Source organism: Manis javanica, chromosome 3 (assembly GCF_040802235.1).
Source record: "Manis javanica isolate MJ-LG chromosome 3, MJ_LKY, whole genome shotgun sequence".
Classification (NCBI taxonomy): Eukaryota; Metazoa; Chordata; class Mammalia; order Pholidota; family Manidae; genus Manis; species Manis javanica.
Window position 1 is genome coordinate 62,208,246 of NC_133158.1, and position 14,373 is coordinate 62,222,618.

The 14,373-nt window shown below is 38.0% G+C and overlaps 1 long non-coding RNA gene across 1 annotated transcript in view; it reads left to right on the forward strand.

Annotated features, from left to right (window-relative positions):
* Nucleotides 1–13,139, forward strand: part of LOC140848159 (uncharacterized) — a 165,694-nt gene extending 152,555 nt beyond the window's left edge. Inside the window, exons 3-4 of the long non-coding RNA XR_012128711.1 lie at nucleotides 3,748–3,876; nucleotides 13,002–13,139. This is a non-coding gene — a long non-coding RNA (uncharacterized lncRNA). The remainder of the gene's footprint in view (nucleotides 1–3,747; nucleotides 3,877–13,001) is intronic.
* The last annotated feature ends 1,234 nt before the right edge of the window (nucleotides 13,140–14,373 follow it).

The following is a 14,373-nucleotide window of genomic DNA, read 5'->3' on the forward strand; positions in this document are numbered from 1 at the left end:
ATGAATAAACTCAGTCCATGAAGTCCAAAGATGAATAGTCTATGAATCGTTTTTCTCAGTCTTACACTATCAGCTTTGAATGGAGTAACAAAATATCCTAGATTCTGGCCATAGCATAGCCAATAGCATTGTTTTTTGGTGTTCTGTGCTTTTGTCTCTTTCTATATTTTCATTTATATTTCAGTAGAAAATAGGGAAAAACTGGATCAAGAATTTCTTTTAAACTTTGAGTTTCAAATTTAGCTCTTTTAGGGATTAAGAATTAACAAGAAAGTTATTACATTTTTACTTCTTTCTGTGTTAGGTTGTTTCATGTTGTCTCATGCAAGATTTTGGTCTACCTCCTAAAACTTGCCTTACTCAAACTTGGGCTACTATATTGGATATTTGAGGAATTTTAGAGATCCCTGACTAAGGACTGTTTTGAAGTGGCCAGAGATGAGAAGAAACATCTTCAGAAATCTGATTTTAATTTCCTATCTATCTTTTTACTAAACAACTTACACCTACACCATATTCCTTTTCTAGGCCTCAGGATTTAAACATTGATGTCTGCTTCCTAATGATTTTCTAATTCTTTTATATTGTTTTTGTTTTTCTAAAAATGTGTCCAGATGGTGCCAGAATAATTTTCTTATTGCTATGGCTGAGAAGTTCATACTTAATTGTGAAAAATTTATTATTTCAGTCGTTCTACTTCTATGTATCTATTCTTTTCTTTCCTGAGTCTCTCAAATATTCATTTCTTTTTAGTTTTTACCTCTCAAACTTATAATAACCTTTTTGAAATATGATTACTTTAAAAAGAAATCAACCCTTTTAATTAGGATTTAAATACATTTTCCCATTTGAATATTTTTTCCCAGCATTTTGCTTTAATTAAGATGACACACATTTGCAAATAGGTTCCCATCATATCTCTTGCTCATTTCCATTTTTAGTTTGGTTTGTGAATAAACTCAGGCCGTGAAGTCCAAAGACCAATGAATGATCTATGAATCCTTGATACTCTGAATATCTTTTCTCTTAGAAATAATCTAGTCAAATTTATATCAAAAGGGTAGGAGGAAAGGAAAAGGTAGATATAATTAGCTGTAGGAATTTGCCTACTGTGAAGGTCATGACATTAATGAGGATTTTTGAAATGTTACAGGGATAAGCAGTGGTCTTCACTACCATTTTGTGCTTCTTTAGCACCTTTATTATAAGGGCTGACTTCTAATTTATTTTTTAAACAAAGGGAATTCAAAAATTCTAAGCTACAAGAAATCACCCAAAGCCATGGAAAAGATGTCTTGACCAGCAACAAAGCAGACTATAACATTAATGAGTAGACATAGAAAAGCAGATAGGAATTATAATGCTGATCGACAAGTGATCTTGTAGAGAGTTAAATATAAGATGCCTAGGATAGGAGAGACTTCTACTCTGGTCTTGGGGTGCAGAGTAGTTCCCCAAAGAAGGGAGGTTTAAATGAGACCTGAAGGAGAAGAACCAAGCAGACACTGAGTGGAGCTCTGGGCAGAGGGAACTGTGTTTACCTACAAAGGTCTGCAGGCGATCCCATGCTGCACCTTGCCGCGCTCGGGTGTGTCTGGAGTGTGAGCCAGTGCGGAGCAGCGACGGGAGGCAGGAGAGAATGCTGCAGGATGAACAAGGCTCTCATGGTGGGAAATGTAGACGTACCCTTCCTACTGTCTCTTCCCCAGTGATCACTCTGGCTTTGGGTCCTGATGTTCTCATTGTTTCAGAGTAAATACTAATATCTCTTGACAAGGGTGTGGTCAGGACTGAATGATAAGCATGTATGTGGTGCAGGGCATAGTGTAGGTGTGGTGGGGAGAATTCCAAGATTCCCCCTAAAGATTTCCTGTGCTGTTCTTTGGAGACTGTATGTATGCTGAGGTATCACACCCATGATCAGGTTGCATTCCATCACAAAGGGATTGTGAGATGTAGTGAAGTCAACTAATCAGTTAATATTAAGTTAATCCAAAGGAAGATTTTCTATGCAGGCCCAGTATAATCACTTGAGTCATTTAAAAGCAGAGTATTTCTACCAGCTGGTAGCAGAAGAAGTGTGAGAAGGATTCAGTGTGACCTTGCTGGCTTAAAGATGGAGGTTGCTGTGTGTCAAGGCATGGTCTCTAAAAGCTGAGAACAGACCCTGGCTGACAGTCAGGAAAGAAAGAGGGACCTTCATCTGAACTGAAGGTCAGGTTCCGAGTGCTGATGACTGCCTGAGTCAGTTGGGAAGTGGATTCCTCCTCAGTTTCCAGATAAAAGCCCAGTTCTGCTGACACATTGATTTCAGCCTCTGAAAATCTGAGCAGATAACCCCAGTTGAGGCCACTCAGACTTTTGACCTACAGAACTGTGAGATAATAGATGGGTGTGAGTTAATGGTAATTTTCTGTGCAATAATAGAACACAAATACAATGGGTATACAATTTATGGGTTTGAAATTGAACAGGCCTGAACTCCAGTTTTGAGTTTACCACTCACCATTTCTATGAATGTGGGCAAGTGACTTAACCTCTCTGAGCTTCAGATTCCTCATCCATAAAAGGAATAGAAATAGAAATATTACTTACCTTATGCAATCAGTAGGAAGACCGACTGAGGAAATGCATGGAAAGTGCTTACCTCAGAGTAAGTGGGCAGTAAATGTTAGCTGTTTTGCTATGGCTTTTGCTGCTACCATTTCTACTTGGTGAAAGACCTAGCAGAGTGTCCAGCACACAGTAGGTGCTCAGTGTGCATGCCTTCCAGCTTCCTTCATCCTCCCTCGGTTCCTTCACAATCCTCAGTTCTACTGCCACATTCCCGCTTTTCCCCTCCACTTTGTGAAAATTGATTTTGAGACTGGAAGGGAAACATTTATCATTCTTAATTGCAATAAAATCATTACAATGGTGTTAAACATTCAAACAGAAATTAAGCTCCACTGCATAATGCAAAGACAACTATTAATCTGTGCCTGTAGCCAAACCCAGGAAAAGTGATATGGGTAAAATGGATGTGATGTATGAGTAACATCATGAATGCTTAGGGAAGGAACTTCGATCTGAGCCTTTCTGTCTCAAAATGGAGAATGAGCAAATTCCTCCAGCAAAATCACAAAGCAGAAGGAAAACGTTAAAAAATAAAGAAGGCATTTAATTTCTAAGTAACTATCAGCACTGTCTGTGGAAGATAAAGTTGCAACACCAATATACAAATATTTGTATTCATTCTCTCAGAAATGAGCATGAAAACTAATTTGTTGCTGTATTCTCTACTCCTCTGTTCCTGACCAAATACAGTCTCAGCTCTTGAGACTGGCAGGCAAGACGTTCAACTGGGATCATGTAAGGGTTGGGGGTGCCTGAATCTGAGATAATTTTTGGAGCCCTCTTGAAGCAAAAGATGAAATAACAAATTCAAAATGAGGTAGAAAAGTGAATGCTTATCCTAAATGAGAAAATAAATCATACCCATTACAAATTTTTTAGAAAGGTAAAAACCAATCTTACATATTCATTACAATCATCAGAACATCCAAGAAAATAGCATATTATTATTATTATTAATTTCCCACCTGCTACACCTCTGTTTCTCTTTCCCTAAAAATTTGGTGGCATGTTCTTCGATTACCTCTTCACATGACAACAGTTTTATAATTTTTTATAGAGAAAATTCAGTTTTCCTCTGGGATAGTTGATAGAAATTTGTTTCTAATTGTTTAAAAGAATTTTCTGTTTCAGAACTTCATCACGGGAATGCTGCATCTCTAGCTGCCACTGCAGGATCTTGCTCAGCAGGTGTTTCTCACCCTTGGACAGGCTGTGCAGAAGCCCATTCTTTTGTTCTCCCTTGGCATGGCTTCCAGAGCTGTAAGTGTGGCAACTCATTCTGCTCCTTGCGTATTCAGTGCCCATCCTTTCGCCAACACCTTCTTTCTGTATTTCAAAGAGCTTCATCTTCTCCAGACCCTTCTTCTTGGAATCAAAGATGGTGCCCAGATGTTGGTTAAGGTCCAAAAACCCTAGGCGGTTTTTGCTGGTGGACGGGTAGATGTGGAGGTACTCCTGGAAGAACCATCCCAGGACACCCTTAAGAATGTGACCTCCAAGCTAGGGCAATACTCGAGCCTTCAGGGGCTGCCAAGGCTGCTCTCCCCTCCTTGTTTCCCTGGAACAGAATCTCACCAGTCTTAGAAGAGGTCAGACAAGTGAAGGGGGGTCTAGGATTAATTTCATTAGCTTAAGTTAAATCCACCTCTTCTCTGAGCCTATCCTTAATCTATCTTTCTAATTTACAAACTTGACTGACAGTTTTTGTCTTTCCCACTGAATTGTTCGGTATCTCTAATGCCTTCCCCCAACATTTAACTGCTGAGATCCCTGCAAGCCTACGTCAAATGCTCCATAGCACTGAAACCTTTCCTGGTTCCCCTTACCAGATGAGGTCTTGCCCATCTGAGCCCCTCTAGTGCCTCTTGTCCTCAGGTTTCACAGGGACTTTTCCAAAATTGTCTTGTTAATATATGCATTCATCTAGTCATGGAAAATGAGCCAAGGATTTCTCCAGCTGAATAGCAAAGGAGCCAAAGACAAACATAGAAGCACTTAATTTTCAAGTTTTGAAGTGTGCATTCTTTCAACATACCCTTCCCATCCTAAAACTGAAGTTACAATAATAAGACAAAGTTCTACCCTTATTGATCTTATAGCTATGGGAGGCCAATATTAATTTCAGCTACAATAGGAATAAGGGCTTTGAAGGAAAAGGGCTGTGTCATTATAAGCTAGTAACAGAACTCCTGTGTGTGTCTGGATGGAAGTGACAGAAGATCAAAGGATGAATGGTAGTTAGCCAGATAAAGGAGAGGAAGCATTGCTGGCAGAGGGAATAGCATGTAAAAGGCTCTAAGCAAGGAAGGATCTTGTTGCATTTCACAACCCTAAAGAATGCTTATTAGATCATAAGCATTTCTATTGCAATTATTTGTTTCTATGGCTGTCTCTTCTGACTCTATAAATTCCTACCTTTTGCGCTGTAAATTCCTTGAAGGCAGCAGATTTCTTGGCATTTCTGCATTCCCCCTGTCTTTCACAGTGCCTATCACATGCTCTTTAAATGTTTGCCTGCCTCAAACCTCATTTGTTATATGAAGGAAAGCAGAGAGCCTATGTGAGAGCATACAGAATGATCAAACTCATTTATCATGTCTCATCGATTCTAAGGTACACACATCTTCGCAATTTAACATCTTTGAAATTGGGATGCTTCTTACAGTTGACGACATCTTACAACTACATTTCACAAGTCTTTTCTTAGTACATAAAACAACGATGTGTTTTATACTCAGTAGTGTGTTATATTCAATGAAATGTGGTAGCTATCTTCATATGGCTTAATTCTTTCTTGTTAATTTGAAGAAATAAGTGATTTTTCATAATTTTTAATATTTCAGATTGAATTTTCAAATTAGTGACTAATTTGAATCCATTGTTGGATAAGGCTTACTTTGGACTTTAGAATTGCAGAGGTAGAAGAATGTTAAAGGAAATTGGTTCCACTTTTCATTCATTGTAGAGTGCAGAGAAGACCTGTTATTCTGTCTTTCCTGAGGGAGTCCACGGCTTTCTTCCCACTTCTAGGAACTTCTGCCTGCTTCTCTGGGGCACTGTCTCTCTTTCTTAACTTCTCTTCAGTGGTTACTGTGGGAAGGACCCTGTTAATACACTGGGATGCTGATCTCTGGCCACATTCGATTGGTCCAGATTGCAGTCGAGCCAATCATAACTCCTTCCAGAGGCATCTGGATTTGTAGCAACCAGAGAGCATTGTGCCAGTTAGCACTTTGGGTGCCTGGCCCATATATATATATATATACTGTTCCCAGAAAGTGGTCCTTCAGTATGTATTTAAATGTCTTCAGTAACAGGGAGCCTACCATCTCACATAGACTCTAATCCAGCTGGAGACATGACGGATATTTGGCAATTCTACTCATATTGAGGTAAAACAGATTGATGTAAATTTCATAAGTGGTTACTAGTTCCATATGATAGTCCAAACAGAATGAGTCTTTTCTGTCTCCTACTTGATAGCCCCTCATCCTTGACAATGTCTCTGCCATCCTCTAAGTCTTCTTTATCTAGGAGAGAGATCCCAGTTCACCAAATTAGGTTTATTTTCTTCATTCATTTAGAATCATAGGGGAAAGAAAGTGTTGAAACAATGATTCCCAAAAATACCTAATTTTGGGGATGCACTCATTTTTGGGCCAGGCATTGAGCTATACATGTTTTATGTATATTAACACACTGAATCCTTACAACCTTATGAGATAAATACTGTTATTATTCCAAATTTGCTGATAAGGAAACTGAGGCTGAGGAAGATTAGTTTACCCAAAGTTACTCAACTAATAAGTAGCACAGCCTGCATCTGAACTTGAGATTTATCATTTCATAGTTAATGGATAGTATTGCCCAGATTGCTTTGGTGAAAGAAGATACCTTCAAAAGAGCTCAGTAGTAGTTCTTCGAAATTCTGTGCCATGTGGCTGAAAAGTGCGCTCAGCCAAACAGCACATTATGAAATGAATTTACCCCTCAGAATCACCCATTCCCATGGGGCAAATGTCCTCAAGGTGTGATAGAATTTTCCAGTCCCAGAATAGACTCATCTGTTATGTTGTATCATCTGGACAAGATTTCTGTGGAAGGCATCCTTCTCATCCCTGTGAGACACTGCTGAACAGAATTTTGTTTTATTTTTCAAATTTATTAAATCACTCTTAAGATGCTTAGAGTTGAAAAAAACAGCCATAAAGAGGCAGCTCCCTGGTTAAGAACATGAATGCACTTAGATTTTCTCAAAACAGGAAAATAAGTTCTGCTGGTTCTCCTTTTCTCTGGGATGAACTATGTTGAGGAGGTAAAGTATGGTGAGGACAAGATAGGAAAAGTAGGTGGAAGGCAACATTTTTAGGGTGGCAGTTTTTTATGTACCTCTTTAAACCACCATACATTATCATGATCACTATTGTTTTTGGAGCACGTGTCCTAGGTTAGGTTCCCAGAGGAAGACCCTGAGACAAGGACTCATGTCAAGTAATTTATTAAGTCAGTGACTCCAGGAGAAGACAGAAGGAGAGCAGGGGAAGATGACTGGCGTGCCGAAGAAACCAAGTAAGGTGTGGTTACAGATATTGTTCCCTCTTAGCCTGGTTGCATGGGGTGCTTGGGAGCAAGCTCCCGAGCTTTGGAAGTTGTACCTCAGTTTATCTCACCCATGGGCCAGGGAGCTGGCCTCTTACATTCCTATATCAGTCATTGGCCAGAGCCACTTCAATGAGGAATTTAAATCTCCAAGCTTTCTGTGCTTAGGCCAAAGTTACTCCAATAACCCAAAGGTAGTCCTCTGATAAAAACTGGGGGTGCCAGCCATCAGCACTGAAGCTCACAGAAGCTGGGGGATGCACACAGAACAAATACGAGGCATTCAAGGACATCTGGATAGAGTGACTGCCATGGTCCTTGCGACTCATCATCCCCCACCTACTGTGCATACCTTGTGGCTGATTTACACGACAGTCTAGTAAGTTGGGGGTGAATAACTTCATTTTACAGGAGCAAAAATAGTTCTAAGTAACGTTATCTAAGGTTGCATAGCTAGTATGTGGCAGAGTTGGGATCTGACCTTGAGTTTCTCTGAAGTCAATCATACCTCATCACAGCTGGGAGGGAAATTAGCAAATATTAGTGTAGCTGCTACCGTTCAGATCTTTTTATTTTCAACTTTTCCCTCCCAGCTGAAGGTGCTCAATGTGATGCCTTGATATGTGTATAATTGTGAAATGATTATAAAGGTCAAGCTAGTTAACACATTTTATCACCTTACACACTCCCCCTCCCCACCTTTTTCTTGTGGTAAGAACAATTTAGATCTACTCTCTTAGCAAATTTCAAGTATACAGTACTTTATTACTGACATAGTAACCATATTGTGCATTAGATAGCCCAGGACTTATTTATCTTACAATTTATATTTTACACCCTTCTACCAAGATCTCTTCATTGCTCCCAACCGCAACCCCTTGTCCCTACTTACAGCCATTCTACTCTCTATTATCATGAGGCTGACTCTTTTAGATTCCACATACCAGTGAGATGTGCGGTATTTGTCTTTCTTTGTGTGACGTATTTTGCTTAGCATAATGTTCTCCAGGTGCATCTATGTTGTCACAAATGGTAGCATTTCCTCCTTTTTTAAGGCTGAATAAGAATCCGTGTGTGTGTATCACATTTTCTTTATTCATTTGACCATTGATGGGCTTGTTTCTGTATCTATTATGAATAGTCATGCGGCAGTGTACATAGGAGTGCTGGTATCCCTTCAACACAGTGTTTTCATTGCCTTCAGATACATTCCAAGAAGTAGAACTGCTGGAACATAAGGTGGTTCACTTTTTATTTTGTACAACCTCCATATTGTTTTCCATGCCTGTACCAATTTATATTCCCACCCACAGTGCAAAAGTAATCCCTTTTCTCCACATCCTTGCTGACACTTACAATCTTTTGACTTTTTCATGGTAGCCATTCTAACAGGTCTGAGGTAATAATTCATTAAGGTTTTGATTTGCATCTCCTTCATGATTCTTGATACTGAGTATCTTTGCATGTATCTGTTGGCCATTTGTCTGTCTTTTTTGGAAAAGATGTCTATTCAGCTCCTTTTCCCAGTTAATTGGGTTATTGGTTTTGGTTTTTGCATTTGTTTTTTACTATGGAGTTGCACGAGTTCTTTATATATTTTGGATATTAACCCCTTATCGGATATATGGTTTACAAATATTTTCTCCCATTCTATAGGTTGCCTTTTCATTTTTTTGATGGTTTCTATGGCTGTACAGAATCTTTTGAATTTGGTGTAGTCCCACTTAGTCATTTTTGCCTTTGTTGTTTATGATTTTGGTATTAAATTCAAAAATTCATTGCTAAAACCAATGGCAAGGAGCTTTTTCCGTATATTCTTTTCTAGGAGCTTTATGGTTTTAGGTCTTGCTTTTAAGTCTTTAATCCATTTTGAGTTGATATTTGTGTGTGGTGTAAGATAAGGTACAATTTATTTCATGGGATATACAGTTTTTCCAGCATGACTTATTGAAGACACCGTCCTTTCCTCATTGTATATTCTTGATGTTTTGTCAAAGATTAGTTGACCATATATGCATGGGTTTATTTCTGGGCTTTTCTATTCCATGCCATTGGCCTGTATCTCTTTTTATAACAATACAACACTGTTTTGATTACCATAGCTTTGTTCTATAATTTGAAATCAGGAAATGTGATACCTCCAGCTTTGTTCTTGCTTAAGATTGCTTTATTATTCAAGGTTTTTGTGCTTGCGTGTAACTTTTAGTTATATCATTTTTTTCTGTATCTGTGAAAATGCCATTGGAATTTTGATACAGATTGTACTGAATCTGTAGATTCCTTTGGGTGGATTAGACATTTTAACAATATTAATTCTTCTAATCCATGAAGATGGGGCATTTTTCTATTTATTTGTATCTTCTTCAATTTTCTCCATCAATGTCTTACTGTTTTTGTACACATCTTCCACCTCCTTGGTTAAATTTATTCCTCAGTATTTTATTCTTTCTGATGCTATTGTAAATGGAATTGTTTCCTTAATTTCTTTTTTGGATAGTTTTTTGTTAAGAGTATAGAATGCAGCTAATTTTTTTATGTTGATTTTGTACCCTGCAACTTTGTTGAATTTGTTTATTAGTTCTAGCAGTTTTTGGCAATGTCTTTGGGTTTTCTCTATATAAGATTATGTCTTCTGCAAGCAGAGATAACTTTGCTTCTTCCTTTCCAATTTGGATGCCATTTTTTTTTCTTGCCTACTTACTCTGGCCAGGACATCTAGTTTATATGCTGAATAGAGGTGGCAAGAATAGATATCCTTGTCTTATTCCTGATCTTAGAGGAAAGCTTTCAGCTTTTCACTGTTGAGTATGATGTTAGCTGTGGATTTGTCATATATGGCCTTTGTTGTGTTGAGGGCTATTCCTTCTATACCTAATTTGTTGAGAGTTTTTAATATGAATCCATATTGAGTTTTTTCAGATGCTTGTTCTACATCTATTAAGATGATCATATGATTTTTAATCTTCATTTTACTAGAGTGGTATATCACATTGATTGATTTCTGCATATTGAACCATCCATGTATCACAGGGATAAATTCTTGATCAGTATATGACTAATTCAATTTACTAATATTGTATTGGGGATTTTTGCATCAATGTTCATAAAGGATATTAGCCTGTAATTTTCTTTTCCTGTAGTGTCTTGTTTGACTTTAATATCAAAGTAATAATGGCCTTGAAAAATGAATTTAGAAATGTTTTCTCTTCTTCAGTTTTTTGGAAGCATTTGAGCAGAATTGGTATTAATTCTTTAAATGTTTGGTATAATTAATCAGTGAACCCATTAAGTCCTAGGATTTTGTTGTTGTTGTTGGGAGGATTTTCATTACTGATTCAATCTTCTTACTCGTTATTTTTCTACTTGGATTTTTATTTTTTCATGATTCAACCTTGGTAGGTTGCATGTGTTGAGGAATTTATTCATTTCTTCTAGGTTTTCCAATCTGTTGGCATATAATTGCTCATAGTAATCTTTTATGATCTTTTCTATTTGTGTGATATCAGTTGTAATGCTACTTCTTTCATTATTCATTTTGAGTCTCTTTCTTTTTTGTTAGTCTAGCTAAAATTTTATCAATTTCATATATCTTTTCAAAAAAACAACACTTAGTTCTGTTGATCCTTTCTATTGTTTTTCTAACCTTTTGCATGTATTTCTGCTCTGATCTTTGTTATTTCCTTCCTTGTAATAACTTTAGGCTTAGTTTGTTCTTCTTCTAGTTCCTTGAGGTATAATGTTTACTTGAGATATTTCTTTTTTTAAATTTATCTAGGCATTTATTGCTACACACTTCCCTATTAGAATTGCTTTTGCAATGTCCTGTACATTCTTGGTATGCTGTTTTGTTTCAAGGTATTTTAAAAATTCCCTTTCTGTTTCTTCTTTGACCCATTCTATTTTTTCTTTCTTCTACTTCAGAATCATGTTGTTTAATATCCATATATTTAAGAATTGTCCAGTTTTCCTTATGTTAATTGATTTCTAGTTTCATACAATTGGATGTCAGAAGAGATGCTTGATATCATTTTAATCCTAAATTTGGACTTAAATCAGGACTTGCTTTATGTTCTAACATAGGACCTATCTTGGAGAATGTTCTGTGTACACTTGAGAATATGCATTCTGCTGGTGTCTTATGGAATGTTCTGTATGTGTCTGTTATGTGTTCATCACCCTTCTTCATTCCTTTTTTCTTTTTTGAGTTAACAGATGCTTCTCCTTGTTGAAGTTTGATATTGATGCTCTATTGAATTTTTCATTCCATCCATTCTATTATTCAATTCCAGAATTTTTTTCATGATTTTTCTCTTTGTTGGACTTCTGTTTTTTCACATGTGTTGTTTTCCTGAATTCATTGAGTTGTCTGTGTCCTTGTTTAGTTTCCTGATTTCCTTAAAATAATTATTTTGAATTATTTGTCAATTTGTAGATCTCCATTTCTGTGGGGTTGATTACTAAAAATTATTTTGTCCCTTTGGTGTTGTCAGGTTTCCTTGATTTTTCCATGTTCCTTTAAGTCTTGTGTTGCTATCTTTGCATTGAAGGAGAGTCAACTCTTCCAGTTTTTACTGACTGCAGGAGAGAAATGCCTTCATCAGTAAACAAAGCTAAGGATTCTGATGCTCTTTCCAACCTCTTCTATGTATGCAGCCATTTCATATCTTTTATTCCCTCCTGGGGGAGGAATTTTTAATATTGTATTTTCTCTCTTGTTCCTGCAAAGCCAAGCTGGGTGCTCAGAGACTCCTGGGTGTTTTTCCTAGGGCAATCCCCTGAATTTCTCAAGTTTGTGTGTTTTCTTCCAATCCCACAGAGTTGGGTCAGCCTTCTGCACGTACTTTACAGTTGTCTACAAATCCTAGCAGCTGTAGGGCATGGGGGTGCACATGGGGAGACAGCCATGGGTGGGTGGGGTGTGCTGAGCACTAGATGTGCCTATTCACCAGTTTGGAGGATCTGCAGTCAAGGCATCTCAAAGTAGCTCACAGGCAGGATTCCTGATGTCTGCAAAGCAGTTAATAAGACCCACAGCTCTTTGGTGAGTTCTTAGCCCTGATTGCTGTGTGCTCCCAGCCTCTACCAACCCTTCAACTGTGCTGGTCACCTGCATACTCTTGGTGGGGTGAGAAAGAAGTGGACCTGTTGGGCAGCATCCTGCATGACTGGGAAGCTGGGGTTTCGCTCACTACGCTCTCACCTTCCCCTACTGGAGAAATTGCACGTGTCTCCCTTGGCACTAAGTTGTGCCACCGTTGGGGAGGAGTGGTGTCTAAAGTGAAACTGTTCTTCTGACCTCTGTAGTGTGTCTATTCTCAGAACTGTGCTCCAGTGGTATGCTGAAATTTCTCTGCTGGAGTCCTGGTACTCTTGTCTGTAGGTGATTGCTAAAATACATGTTCTGTAGTAGGGGGTGACTGTGGAAAACTCATTCCACCGTCTTGCTGATGTCACTCTACTCAACTTTCCTTACTTCAAAGCTTAAGATTTAATTCAGATTTTGTTGAATTGGGGTCCCCATTTCTCCAAAACATCAGTTCAGAGAAGTGTGTTTTGTAAAAGAGAGGTGTTCTAATTTCAGAATCTAGTTCTTCTACTTCACTTAATAGTCATGCATAGAATAAGAGTATAATGAGTGACTAGCAATATCTTTGCTAAAGTGGCTTTAGTTTATTGAAAGGTACCAAACTGAGAACACTATTATTTACAAAATTATGTCCTAGAAAACTTCAAGGGCAGGTATAAACTTCAGGTTTTAAAACTAATTAGAGGCATCTGTTTCCCAGGTGTGAGGTATTCAGCTTTGAAAAGAGGGAAACAGTAAAGCACAGAAGGAGCACTAGAGCACTGATGAACCGATAAGTGATTGAGTGGATTTGGGAAAGGAGAAAAAAGTAAGTGAGATAAAATAAGATGTGGTGGTGAATTTGAAGAGCTGGCAGAACAGCTCTGGTGTGCTTCTGCGTATTAAGCTGAAAATAATCCGAATGTGTGTCCCACGTTGCCTGACTTTTTATTCAAATTCTTCCAGTTTTTAACTTTTTTTTTTGTGTGTGTGTGTTTTGTTTGTTTGTTTTTGGTCAGGGCCATCTAACAATATTTAGTGTGAAAAATATACTTTTCTCTGTAACTTTTGAGCCTTATGAGGGCTGATGAATCCATGCACTTATCTTACATTGCTAGATCTATCTTTTCATTATTCATATTCAGCCCTCAATTACAAGGAACCTTGGAAACAAGAAGTATGAGTCTCATGCTTTCCTAAAAGTTGAAGTGAATAGAAGTAGCTTCACTTGGCATATAGCAGAAGAGCACCTGATTTGGAAGAAAGTTCACATGTCTGTATATTTCCCCAGGTCTTCCTGAGGTGTTTTTCTCTAGCATCAGTGAACAGAATGTGATGGCAATAGTGGATGATTTGGGATCTAGAGACCTGGGTTCTAGTCCTTGTTCTGACTGTTCCTAGCTGTGTGACTTTAGGAAATTCAGTTTGTCTCTCTAGCTCTTGGTTTCTTTATTTGCAAAATAAATATTTATAAAATTTATGTTTAAGGTTTCTACCATGTTGGTGATTTTATTACAAATCTCATTATTCAATTTAATTCTCTAAAACTTTTCTGGGTATTAACTATGTGCTAGGCCCTAGAGAAAGGACAAATATGAGATATCATGATCTCAGATAGCTTATCATGGGAAAAGTGCAACAGGAGAGAAATGTCCCTGAAACCTTGTTATTGTGGAAGAGGTGATGATTAATCCTGCCTAGGAAGATTAGGGAAGATCTCTCAATAAGGAGACATTGGAACCCATTTGTGAAAGATAGATAAGAATCACATGAAGACCAGGAAGAGGGCATTTGATAATACTATATGGCTTAGAGGTCTTTAGCCTGTATCTTACTGAGTCTTCCCAGCTCTGGTGACTGTTTTCTGACAATACTGTGCCTCTAACCCCAACACTGCAGAGGTCTATCAAGCCCTTGACAGAAGTGTGTGTGTGTGTGTGTGTGTGTGTGTGTGTGTGTGTTCATTAGGTAGGCGATATTTATTCTCTTCTAAATTGTTGCCTATTGAGGGATGCTTTGAATTTTTCCTGGAAGCACTCTTGGCCCTCAGCACCTGCAGTTTTCACCCTTGCCTATCCAGCCCTGTGTTTCCT